The sequence below is a fragment of the Theobroma umbraticum genome, unplaced genomic scaffold (assembly GCF_002168275.2).
Source record: "Theobroma umbraticum cultivar Fairchild unplaced genomic scaffold, ASM216827v3 scaffold_30.0, whole genome shotgun sequence".
Lineage (NCBI taxonomy): Eukaryota > Viridiplantae > Streptophyta > Magnoliopsida > Malvales > Malvaceae > Theobroma > Theobroma umbraticum.
In genome coordinates, this window is record NW_018397254.1 from 8,395,135 (window position 1) to 8,408,259 (window position 13,125).

The 13,125-nt window shown below is 35.6% G+C and overlaps 1 pseudogene across 1 annotated transcript; it reads left to right on the forward strand.

The window, feature by feature from the left end:
* The first annotated feature begins 3,748 nt into the window (after positions 1-3,748).
* On the forward strand, positions 3,749-5,694 carry LOC110420348 (cyclin-D4-1-like; annotated as a pseudogene). The gene is made up of 5 exons (XR_016351449.1): positions 3,749-4,279; positions 4,357-4,441; positions 4,534-4,842; positions 4,951-5,079; positions 5,268-5,694. The product of XR_016351449.1 is annotated as a cyclin-D4-1-like (transcript).
* Positions 5,695-13,125: the final 7,431 nt, after the last annotated feature.

Consider the following 13,125-nt stretch of genomic DNA (forward strand, 5'->3'; position numbering starts at 1 on the left):
TCAATGAGCTTAAGCCCAAGGATTTAATTAAGACACCCAATAAGCATGTCAGCTTTGATTTAATCAAGGTCTAATCAAACTTGACTTTCCATCTTCTTCCCTCTTATTGCAAATGCATTAATCCAAAAGCTTAAGGAGCCTAATCCCTCTCCTTCAACCACATAATGCTTATCTTTATTTCTATTTTGCTCATTAGTTAAATTTCTTTAAAAATTTGAGGGATCACCTCTATTTGGAGTGTTACAAAGTGGCTAATGATCCCAAAGGAAAAAGCTATCAAATCCTTTTAGAACCACTTTGTAAGTACAACAAATAGGGGAAGTAGCTAGGTTGTAAGTGTGATGGAACATTTTGTGATTTCTTGCTTCCATTATTTTACGTTTTTTCTTCTGTAAATTTTCACTTTTTGTTTTTATACAGAAGGTAAGCTTTTTCAAACATCTCTTGGGAAAGTATGTTGCAATAATGTCCAAAGCAATTGAATTTATTGAATGTGTTATACTTATATCTAGCAACAAAGAAGTTCATATCATTGGACAAATGCAGAAGATTTCGCTGCAACAATTTATTGCTGTGGACTACTTTAAGCTCCCACATGCAAAGATGTAGTTCCAGGTGTAATAACTGGGCCACTCAAGCTTACCTCATTTTCATTAGGTAAGCTGAAAGATTTCAATGAATTGGTACTACATTTGATGCCTATCAGGCCTTATCTTATACTAAGTAAGAGACAACGCATTAAAGGGACGCAAGATAAATGAAGATCATACCAAAGACTTTACCTTATGTTTGGTAGAACAAAGAAAAATGGTGAGAATTAAACCCCAAAATAAAAAAAAACATATATAAATCCAATTACACTTTTCTCGATTCATACTTGAAACTTTTAAGATTGAATTTCAAATTATAACGACTGGACTATGAAAGATGGAAAAACAAAAAATAGAAGAAAGATTTGATGGTACAATAATTAAAATGATCAAAATAATAATGGATTCTTTTATTTCCCTTGGATTTTCTCAAATATATCAAAGAATGCAGAACCTAGCTATGCCCAATAATCTATGCTCAGCTAGGCAAAGGACCCTTTTTCTTTTGGTTCATTCATCTCCATTGACATTAAAAAGAGTGGAAAAGGGCAAACTCTAAACATGAGCCACAACTGAGAAATACCCATCCATCCTGTAGCCAAGCTTTGGTTTGTGCTTTTTGAGTCCATACATTAATTGATGATTGTTGGGACATTGCTGTCAATAATTATAAAAGGGGTTTTTAAAAGTAAACTCACTCTTTTATTGATCAAGAACCTTCACCCAAAACGTCAACAAAGGCTTGAAAATCACTACATGCTAAATTTGTTATACGCATTGATGCTTGCTAAATTTTGGAAATGGGTTATGCCTCTTTCTTTTCTTAACTTGTAAACATTGGTCCATTCTTAATTAATATTTAATAACATTAATTAACGTTTCACCACCCTTGATTTCGTTTGTTATATAAATATAATATAGTCTTTTATATTATAGTTGAAAAACCTTGCCATGATTATGTTTATATATATATATATATATTTACATTAAATTGTTAATTATTGCTCACTCCGCGCCAATATTTCATTTCTCTGCATGCCCATTTACTTAAAAGAGTACTTTGCTGAACTATTACCTTTTTCCACTACTCCTGTTATTTACTACTACTTTTTATTTTGTTAACAGTTGCTATAAAGCAAGAGTATCGCATTAATTTGATGCCTGAAATGCATAATATAAGTAAAATGAATAAAGTAAATAGAAGTGTGTTAATTTTTTTAAATTTGTTTATGAAATTAAAAAACTTTTCTATCAATATATTAAATAATATTTAAATGAATATAGCTAACCTTTTATAATTTAATACTTTTGAGATCATGAAAATTAATTAATTAATTAAAATATTATTTAATTATTAAATTAATAATTCATTAATTTATACATTAATTAATAACAATAATTTATAAAGATAATATTTATTTTTTTTTAAATGTTGAACTTAATACATATATTGTATATTATGATTTTATAAATATTACGTAATTATTCAAACGAATTATCATATTCACGATGAGCAAATTATTGAGAACGTCATGTGAAATAATAAAGAAGATGAAGTTGAAGTCGATAATTCTGTACTAAATCTTGTCTTATATAAAGATGTGTGCAAAGATGTACTTAAAGTAACAATCATATTGCATATTTTTCTCTTACAACACAAGGACACTACACTAAAGATAAAGTTCAAAAAGACATTAATTTCAATAAAAAATAAGTAACATTTGAGCCATGTTTTAGAAAAAGTCATAATTGAGTCATGTAAATATATATAATTTATATGAATAAGAAGATTATTAATTTATATATCAAGTGAGGCTGTGTGTGTGTTTTTTTTAATGTATTATTTAATAAATTTAACGAATTATTAATTTACCACGTTGGTCTTAAGTCAGAACAGGTCAAAAATATTATTTAGTTGAAATTATTAATTTATAAAAATTTTATGGTATAAAAGTTTAAATATGATATCATATTTTTTATAACATTCAACTAAGTATTTATGTTTTTATTTTGAACTAAATATGTGTTTATAATTAACTATTTATTAAATTTCGTTAGTTAAAACGTCATTTGTTATTTCATATAATGTCATGTTGACGCGATATAATAACATGTTATAATGAATAATAACATTATATGTCTTGACGTAATTATGAAGTATTTCACTTTTCTTATAAATAATGGCCTTACATCAAAGTAATATGAGCATGCAAAATGACAAGTATCACCAATAAAGACTTATTTGCTTCAATATAATTTAATAATTTTTTATTTAAAATTATGTCAAATTTATTTGACTTGGAAAACCATGATTGATGAAGGAATTGGGAGATGTCTTTTCCATTTTTTCCCCGTATGGTAAACATTAATCTAAATTTTGTCCACAGAGTTATTTTTTAATTATCTTCTTAATTTAAATTAGAACAAAAAATAAACTTTGATTTTTTTTTTACATTGAAAGTTAAATTAAGTAGAATGGAAGCTAACTTTATCTTATATATATAAATTTTAACTTTTATTCTTACAATTAATTTTAACCAAAGAAAAAAAGTGAAAAAGTTTTGTACTAATTAAACGAAGCACTTTTGGACGTCCTTGAAGCAACAGATCTCAATCTCTTGCATCAAGAATTTAAAAGGGGATTCTAAATGATTTGATATATAACTTAGCCAAAGCGAGACTGCTCTGTCTACCTTAATTATTGCTTCAATAAAAAAATTACCAGCAATATTCAAATTTAAATTAAAATCTAATTTAATTTTCAGACAAAGATTAATAAAAAGCAGATGGGCAAATTGAGAAGGTTCAGATTATTATTACATTTGCATAAATAAATCATTTAGATTCCATTTTCACTTTATCTATATTTATTTATCACAATTCATTTTTACCTTAATAAAAAAACTGAAGAAAAGGTGGTTTTTTTTTTAATTTATTTTTCATTTTTTATGGAAGAGAAATGAGATTAATACAGCTGCACCCTGCAATCTCTCTGTCTTTTTTGTGTCTTGTCTTGACGCTTGACATCTGCTCATCTCTGAACACACTCTCACTCGCACGAGCCCTCCAATGAACTGGAGACAGAGGAAAACAAATAAAAAGCTAGAGAAGAATAAGAAAGGATGGAAAATACTATTAAATAAAAAAGCTTAATTTTTTTAATAATAAATAAAAAAACCAACAGGAGAGAGAACTTGAAAGGTGTAAAACAAGAAGCAAAAACTCTCCATAAAACCAAAAGCCTATGAACAAACCAAATACCGCCAACAATATAGACTCACTCATTCATTCCATCTATAGTCGCCGTCTTCGATGCCTCCGCCACTGCTTCTATTCTTCCATTAAACGGCGCCGCCGCCGAAGCAGCAGCATCGTTATCATTATTATCCAAATGTCCCTCTCTCAGTACTCAACTCACTTGAATAACTCCTCTGGCTCTGCTGCTAGTAGCAGTAGCACTAGCTTGTCTTGCGGTGACGACGCCGGCGAAGTGGTAACTTGGGACTGACACGTCTATCCACCACCAATTTCCATCTCTACACAATTATCCACCGTCCGATGTGAATACCATTTCAGAACTCGTCGACTTGGAACCCCATCATATGCCTTTTCCCGATTATCTCCACCGTTGCCAGGATCGTTCCATCGACGTCACCGCCCGTCAAGACTCCATAAATTGGATCCTAAAGGTACCCATTTTTCTCACATTAACAACAATATATTGTATGTTCGATGTCATTGATTTTGATGTGATGAGGCAATGCAGGTGCATGCATACTACCATTTCAGCCCAGCAACGGCGTTTCTCTCTGTCAACTACTTTGACCGTTTCTCTTTCTTCATCTCTTCCGGTAAAGACTCCCCGTTTCTCCTGTATTTTAGAAATGAAAAGTCTGAAACTATTTTTAAATGCAAATTTTTCTTTATAATTTGGTCTAGCAAGCAAATGGGTGGCCGTTCCAGCTTCTGTCTGTGGCTTGTTTATCTTTGGCGGCGAAGATGGAGGAACCCCAAGTCCCATTGTTGCTGGACCTTCAAGTTTTCGAACCCAGATTCGTATTCGAACCTAGAACCATCCAAAGAATGGAGCTTCGTGTCATGGCCACTCTCAATTGGAGACTACGTTCCGTAACTCCCTTTGATTATCTCCATCACTTCATTTGCAAGCTCCCTTCTTGCTCCACACGATTACCCAATTCATTTTCTTCGGTTATCTCTGCTTCTTCGGATCTCATTCTTAACACCACCCGTGGTATAATATTAATCTATGAACTGAGTTACAAAGCTTTTAATTTAATTTGTTAATGATTATCAGTCTTATCTTTGCTGTTGGTTTTTTTCATTTTTGGGTTGTTTGCAGTTATTGATTTCTTGCGATTTGGGCCGTCGACGATAGCGGCAGCCGCCGTGCTTTGTGCTGCCGGGGAGGGTTTTGAATTCCCGGCTGATGATGCCTTTTTTCACGGGAGAGTAAACAAAGTATGTTTAAGTGGATTTGAGTATGATTTTATGTTTCTTTAAGGGTCGTTTTGCAAATATGTAGTTAATTATTTTTTGCGAGAATTTCGAAGATTAGAGAAGCATGGAAAGCTGTGTAAAAATTTTATTTATAATATCTGGTGGTGATTTAATTTTTCTTTTTTCTTTTTTGGTTTCCTCCTTTTTCTTTGGGGATAGGAAATGGTGGAAGCTGTCACCAACTAATGGGGAATACCTGATCGACACGTGTCCATCTTCTCGGTCAAGGAGCTAAGAGTCGCGCAGCACCCGCGCTCCAAGCCCAGTGGGGTGCTCGACGCGGCTGCTTGCGGCAGCTGTGACACGCGCTCCGAGAACCCCGGCTCCAGCAGCCAAGAAGAGCCGCCTGCCAAGCGGCTAAGATCCTCTGCTCCGGATGTACAGCAACGGTAGATAAGACCCCCCCGCCTCCAGCTCTCTCTCTAGAAAATTGGGGACCCCTTTTTTGGTTATATTTTTATGTCATTAATTATAAGATGAACGGTCGGGATTGGATAATATAAAGTGAAGAGGGAATTTTGTTATTTTTATCCTTGTTATAATTATCATTTTTAAAGGCTATATATATATCATATTTTTTTGTCTATCTATGGGCTTTTTGGTCAAACGGCCTAAGCTGGTTCTCATGATGTTTCAATTATTCTCAACGCATAATTCAATCATGACTGCATGAATACTTGTGAGTCGCAAAAGATAGTTGGACCAATCATTATCATAGACAAAATTGCCCTCTCCTTTTTCTTTCTTGTACCGACGGAAAATATGGTGTAGTGGAAATCGATCTATACTTTCCCTGATTACTTCAACGCGCAAATTTTGGTTGGAAAACGGTGTTATATGTGTGTCGATAAATGACGCCACTCCACGTGTCCGACAAAAATCACGGACATATTAATGTACATTTGGACGGGAAGGCAAAGCCTGTGTAGGGCGATTGTGGTAAATTCAGTGTAGCTAATTTCGCTGGGGTGATCGACACGTAAGGGTATGATATAAGGCATGACGAGGGCGTATGCGGTATGCCACGTAAGATTTGGTGCCAACTGAAAAGGGGGGAAAGAAAGAAGAGAGAGGATTTGGATTTGGAGGGAAAGCAGCAGATTGAGGTGGGGAGGGGGTGGTCAAATCAATCAGAGCCGTCCAGCTGTAGAAAGAGAGGACAAGTGTACTAGCAGCAGCGTTTGTAAGGCAAAGATATGATTGGATAAAGGTTGGGGGATTGTCCACCACGCGTCACATCACCTTGGAGCTTGTACGGAAACGCCATACATAACCCAAAAACTATCGAGAGAGTGAGGAGGTGGATTTGTTACAAGAAACTTCGGCCTTGGCTTCCCTGTTAGTGTTTTGTTGCATGGATTGAATTTGAAGCCAAAGGCACCCATGTGAGTCCATGGTTTTTTACGAGAATGTTAAGGACAAATTGTGAAGTATTGTCTAATACGAAGTAAAAAAGTCAAAACCATTATTCTATGAGTACCCAATAACCGCAAGTCATGACATTTTTTTTTAAATTTTCAATACAAGGATTCTTTTGTGTTTCCAATGTAATGGATAGCATTTGTTTTATAACTATTAATTATTTTTATCTCATTCGATTCTGTCTGATATTTTTGTAGAAATATAGTTTTTGTTAACTTGGATTATACGGCGCATGTATCTGGAAAGTTTACCACACTGGTAACTCACTATGCATTGAATAAATAGACTTATGATGCCTTGTCAAAAATGGGTCGTATGCTATGGTAGAATTTCCCCTCCATTTATTCGTAATAAAATTGTATTATGCATTTTCAGTTGGTTAATTGATAATACATACAATATATTAAGTTTGTTTTATTGATGTTTTTATTATTTTATTTAATTTTATAAAATAAAAAATTTAAGCAAACGAAATTTTAATGACTGACAAATGTGATTTCTCCTTAACCCAACACACCCTAATTTTTTTGTGCCTTTTGTCGTAAAAGAGGCATTTCATCAACCACGTGGCATCTGATCGCTATGTTGCTTTATTATATGTATATATATATTAACCTTTTCTTTTCTAATGACTCATGTACCTCAAAATAATTAGAAGAAAAGACATGTTATTTCATGTGCAGTTACTGTATGGCTATATCAAAATCGTTTGCTTTTTGGACTCGGAACCTGTTGGGTACACTACTTACGAAATTTCCACTAGTCCCACCTTTCTTCTCTCATGTTTTTCTTCGTGTACAGCCCTTCCCTAAAGTATAAATAATTGTCTTCATGGCACCCGCCATGGGTGAAATTTTGGGGGGCCAACAGGTTTTGTGGCTGGGAGTTCCTATAAAACTTGGTCAAGATGGGTCCCAATCCAGGCTGTATGCAAAAGGTTGAGATGGGACCCATCCCTCTTCACCAAAATTCCTGCACTGCAGGAACAACATATAAATGAAGTATTATGTAAACTACGCGGTAAGGAGGGGAAGAGCATCCATGTACATGTGAAACCTGGGCTGAGGCAGTCGATGGGCCCTGAGAGGCCCACAAAAGTGGCAGAATAAATGGCCCCACTCCCCTTGGCAGTGCTGGTAGTAAAAGCCCTTACAGGCTTTAGAGAAAAAGGCTCTGACCCTTCGGGACAAGGTCTGAATGGACCCTTTGGAAAGAGCCAATGCATGAGACAAAGCAGCATTAACAACCCCAGATCAACGCCACCCACCACCGTTGCCTCATGCCTTTGCCACCATCTCTCCCTCCTCTGTTATGTCAATACCACATTGCACCCTGCATGCCCTATTGCCACCGTCCCTTGTCCTTTGGTGAACTACATGCTCCCCCCTCATCAATGAGGTTTTTGGGGGTTTCCAGGTCAAGTTCCCCCCCCCCTTTTTTTTCTTTTGTTTTGGGGTCCTTGCTAGCCTATTCTAATTTTAGCAGGCTAGTTTTTCATATGTTTCTGTACATTGCCTTGTTTACTTTGGAAAGGCTTTCCAAATGCAACAATCTATACGTTTTGTTTATTTCTCTTTTTCGTTTCTTTTCTGCATTTTTTTTGGTTGAGTTGTTTTTATCACTATTTGTCATGTCTGGTGCGTCTCATTATTTTTCCTTGGCTAGAGATTGAGGCTAGAAGTCAACACAAGACTCCAACTTATAGCTGAAAGCATCTTAAGCCTAAATAAACTAGCTATCTGGACTAGTCGCAGCCTTAATTGTCAAGTTGTGGTCCAACATCCAACTCAACCTGCACTGAAATGGATCTGCTTTTGCATAAGGTTTGAGTGGGTAAAATGGAAGAGAAAATCCCAGGGATTGACATTAATTGGACAAACAAAAACTATGGTCAATGGATCCCACGATCATTAAAAACAAATAAATAAAAATTTGTAGCAATTAGATGATTCACATGATCACACTTAAAGCAGGAAATCTTGTTTGTCTAGTGGTAAAAGATCTTTAGCTCAGCTGGGTTTGACATTCCACCCAAAAAAAAAAAAATCAGAATCGCTTTTCCAATTCGCATGCATGATTGAGACAGAATCTTGGGTTAAGGAAAAATGAAAACAGAACAATCTAAAAGGATGTAATGATCTCTTTGGTGCTTGGGCAGAGAAGGAAGGTTTTTTCTGACTTTAGACTCTGCCTTTTTATCATTATCCACAGGAATGTCTACTGCGATGCATCTGGCACCAACATTTCACTAACAAAAATAATTAAAGACTCCACTCCCCGCACAAAGCATTGAAAACAGAATGACGGATTCATGGCATCAGATTAAGTTGGGGGGTGGGTGTTTTCAGGTTTAAAGTTTTGTCATTTCCATTAAAGTAGGATCACATTCATTCGGAATCGAAAGCAGATTGAAAAGCCTAGAGTCAATGTGAAAAAGACATTGCATTAAAACAACAAATAGTAAACTGATAAAAACTAAAGTTAATTTTAAAGTTGTGTATGGACTCGGTGAGGGACGCAACCGCTTTTAGGCATTGATATTTTCTGGTGAGTGGCGACCCCATTTTAGGCAGCCTCCAAAGTCCAAGGCCTTTGCATTTTAATGTCTGTTATCTGTCGAAGGCCAAAAATCACATTCGAAAGTCCCCATGGACAAGGGAAACGGTACAATTCAAAGGACTGATTCCCTATCACAACAGCTGGGAAGTATTCGGGTAGCAAAGAAAGTTAATTACGAGTCTGGTCTATTCTATAGGTTATGTGAAAACGCTGACTTTTCAAAGTTTTCTTATCTTTTTTCCTCCTTGTTCTCACTGGCAACCGTGATTGAACAAGGAAATTAATAAGGAATAGAGGAAGAGAACTTGGAGGGGAAAAATGTAGGTTGCAGAATAAGAAAATCATTGAAAATAGAAAAAAAAATTAATTAAACATAAAAAAATAGTGATTGAGTATGATCGATATTCTGTATCAGATGTCGGTTGTATATGATCGGTCCCAAGGATGCAAACCAGAGAGAAAATTCATGTATGAGAAAAGAAAAGAAAAATAACAAAACACTGACAATTAGCGTGCAGGACAAGTGTTGGCAATTTAGTTGGAGAATTACATTTTTGGATAATGGCTGGACATGGTTTTCTGCTTCAATTGTTCTCATCAACCCCAAATCTGTGGCCGTGGGGTCAAAGCCGCAATGCTGCCAAAATATCACGGGAGAGACACATACTCGTCCAATCTCTTTCTCTTAGGAAAATCACAGTGTAACTTGTATCATAAGTAAACGTCTAGCTTTGTAGTAGGATCTCTATTGAAAGAAGATTTTATATATGTAAAATTAAGAAAAAAATTTCAACAATCTTTTTTGAATACCTTAATGTAGTAAGGCTTAATTTCATAGTTTATAGTTGTTTATTTTCTTCCTTTCATTTTTCTTCAACCATGCATAGCCTTAATCCATGACTAACATTCACAGGAAGAGTGAGACCTCTGGCATCAGTGCGAGGAGTAAGAGTGTAAGACTTGGACAATGTTATATATATATATATATATATATATATATATATATATATAAAATAGATAATTAACTAGTTATTTGCTCTAACATTAATTTCACTATCATTGGGATCAAAATTCTTGACCAATACATGCCTCTCTAGAAATCAAGCTTCTGCTTTGGACTGGAGCAACTCATCCTTTATAGTTAATTGTTCCTTTCCTTCTCCTACAACAGCTTTTTGTTGAAATTTACTTCTTTCCTGGGATTAATTTACTACGAAATAGTAAGAAATAAGAAGATAGATGAGTTATTGCCCCATTGTTGGTTTGCTGTGTGGGACCTGAGTGAGCCTGTGGCAGAAACTATGATGGAAGACGAATCCTGATTATGGGTCCTGTCCTGTCCAGTGTCCCACCAAAGGCTGAAGTTGGGTTTTAAGGCCATGAAAAAATGTACTATAAAGCACACCCAAATTTCAATATTCACAACAGCAAGCCCAATACATTAGTCGGCTACTTTGGCCCGACAAATGAAACCCGTGAGAAGAAAATCCAACTCCTAATTTGGGGTGTATTGATTTCATTTGCCAAACGCATTTTGGCACATAAGAAGTGAAAAGATCAAAGTGATACAAGTAGCTAGGCAAAGGCCTACGGCTCCTGGTTTGTCTATTTATGCATGCTTTCCAACATTTCCGCGGCAATTTCTGGAGAGCCAAAAGAAAAGAAAAAAAAAGTGCTCTGGAAACAGGAACCTTAATGCAGAATGTGAAAGCTTGAAGCTTTTAAACCGAAGGTATTGGACCACTCAGCTCAGGAAGCAGTAGCCTGGTTCTTATGTACCATTTGATATAATACGTCTGTATTGTTTTTGGTGTATGATTCGGACCCAGAACCGAGTGGCGATGAGTGATGAACAAAATAACTTTGTAGTACAATGGATTTATGGACGCATTCCATTGAGGTAACTTACTTTCTTCACCCGAAATGCAGAGGGCGGGAAAAGACTAAAGGAGGGTTAGACTTAAACCCGAGGTTTACAGTTACTATCTACAGAAGGAGAGGGATAATAAAAATTAGAAGGGAAAAAGGAAATAGCAAGCTCTGAAATGGGAAGTAGAAAAGGAGTGGAATGGAAAAGTGGGGGAGGGCTAAATGATTGGAGGGCCAATTGCCTGACATCAATGTCGCAGCGTAAAGGTGCACCGCATCCGCATGGCCCGTGTTGGTGTGGCCCCCCTCGTACGCCATCCGTACGATGTACTTGTACTACGCGACAAATTTCCTATCGGGATTTTGATCGTGCGGGCCGCTCCTTGCGTAGTGCCCAGTGGCTACGGCCTGAGCTACGCCTTGTCCACGCCACTCACTCTCACCTTCCTCCAGGAAATTTAAACATCTTTATTCACCTTCCTTCCATAAATGAATGGTTAAAAAAACCATTCGAATCTAAATGCAAATGTTGACAAAACGTGAGATTGTAATTTTACATTTGCCCATTCTATTACTTCAAATTATTGGACTTCTTGGTAAACTGTATGGGCATTTAATTTTACTCTTGGGTTGTATCTTTCCATGTGATCTTTTCCGATAGACAATGTACGAATTCATGAACAAAGAGGATTGTGAATCTCAGCTTCGGAGCCCACCCACAAAATGAAAACAACGATGTCATTCAACTCTCTCTCTCTCTCTCTCCCTCTAAATATATATATATATATATACACATACATATATAAACCAATATTTAATATTCGAATGAGGTTTGGATGTTAACAATTTTGCCATATTCATTAATTAGTTAAATTAAATATGCATGTTATGAAGGTTTCATAGTTAGACGGGATCATATATATGAAGATATTGGTAGTTAATGCAGGTGGTAAAGTTATTTGGTGAACGGGGAATGGTTGCTCCATGGTAGGTGTTGCTCCAATAATGGGAAGATCACGTAAGGTGCAACCTTTGTTTCCTTTTCTATGTATGGCTTTGCAAATTATTGATGAGCAAGTTCACTCATCCAAAACATACAACTTCGGGACTGAAAAAAAGGCATTTAAATCAAGAGAGGGGAAATGGGGGACCAATTTTTTTTTTCCTTTTTTATATTGTACAACTTACAACAAACTTGTTGCCGACCTTTGATTGTTTTACAAAACTAGGGTGGGGGCAAAATTTGACTGAGAGTTATAGTACAATTCATTTGAATTATTGGATTATATTTCGGTGAAACAAGGTGAACATAAAATATGAGACTTTTACATTATAAAAATGAAAATTTTAATGACAGAACATTTTCTGTTGATAATGTTTTATTGAAATTGTTAACGGAATATTGATCAACTTTTTATTGAACTTCATTAGGCATATAATCGCCAAAATATCAATGAATTGATGATAAAATTTATTGACAGAAATCTTTTCGTCGATAAGTGATTAATAATGTGATAACATACAATGAATAGGAAAGACGTGAAGATTGTTAATCAACCATAGCCAACTACTAATTGACTTTATTGATGTAATTGTCAATGAAATTTCTGTTGATATAATTCTCTTAAAATTTTTTAAATTACTAACTAATTTATCGATGGAGATGCTATTAACAACAACCTTTTAGTTATCGACAAATTTTCGGTTGATGAGTAAAAATATAGTGTGTTCGATTGGGCTCCTCCCCATTTTACCCTTTGGGTGGGACGAAAGTACTTATTTTTTATGTTTTAATTTTTTTTTCTTCTATTTTGATATATGTAGTGTTAGCAGTTACAATGATGGTGTAACTCACACAAGGCTCTAAGGTAAAAAGACCGTTCACCGTGAGTCCACGGGAAATAATTTCAGCCTTCAAGGTAGTTTGAATTGGCTGCTGTGCAACCTGGCAACCCAAGTTGACTAGACTGATTTACTAGCCTTTCGGCTTTGGAAGAACAATGATGCTGCAGGTCAAAAGAAATCATGGGCTCTGCACTAGTGGAAGCCCCATATGACCAGTTGTCTAAGTTTTGGCCCGTATGAGCTGGAATAGGACATATCTGACCTTTAAATGCTTCAAACAATTAGTGGAGAGAGAGAGAGAGAGAGAGAGAGAGAGAGAGAG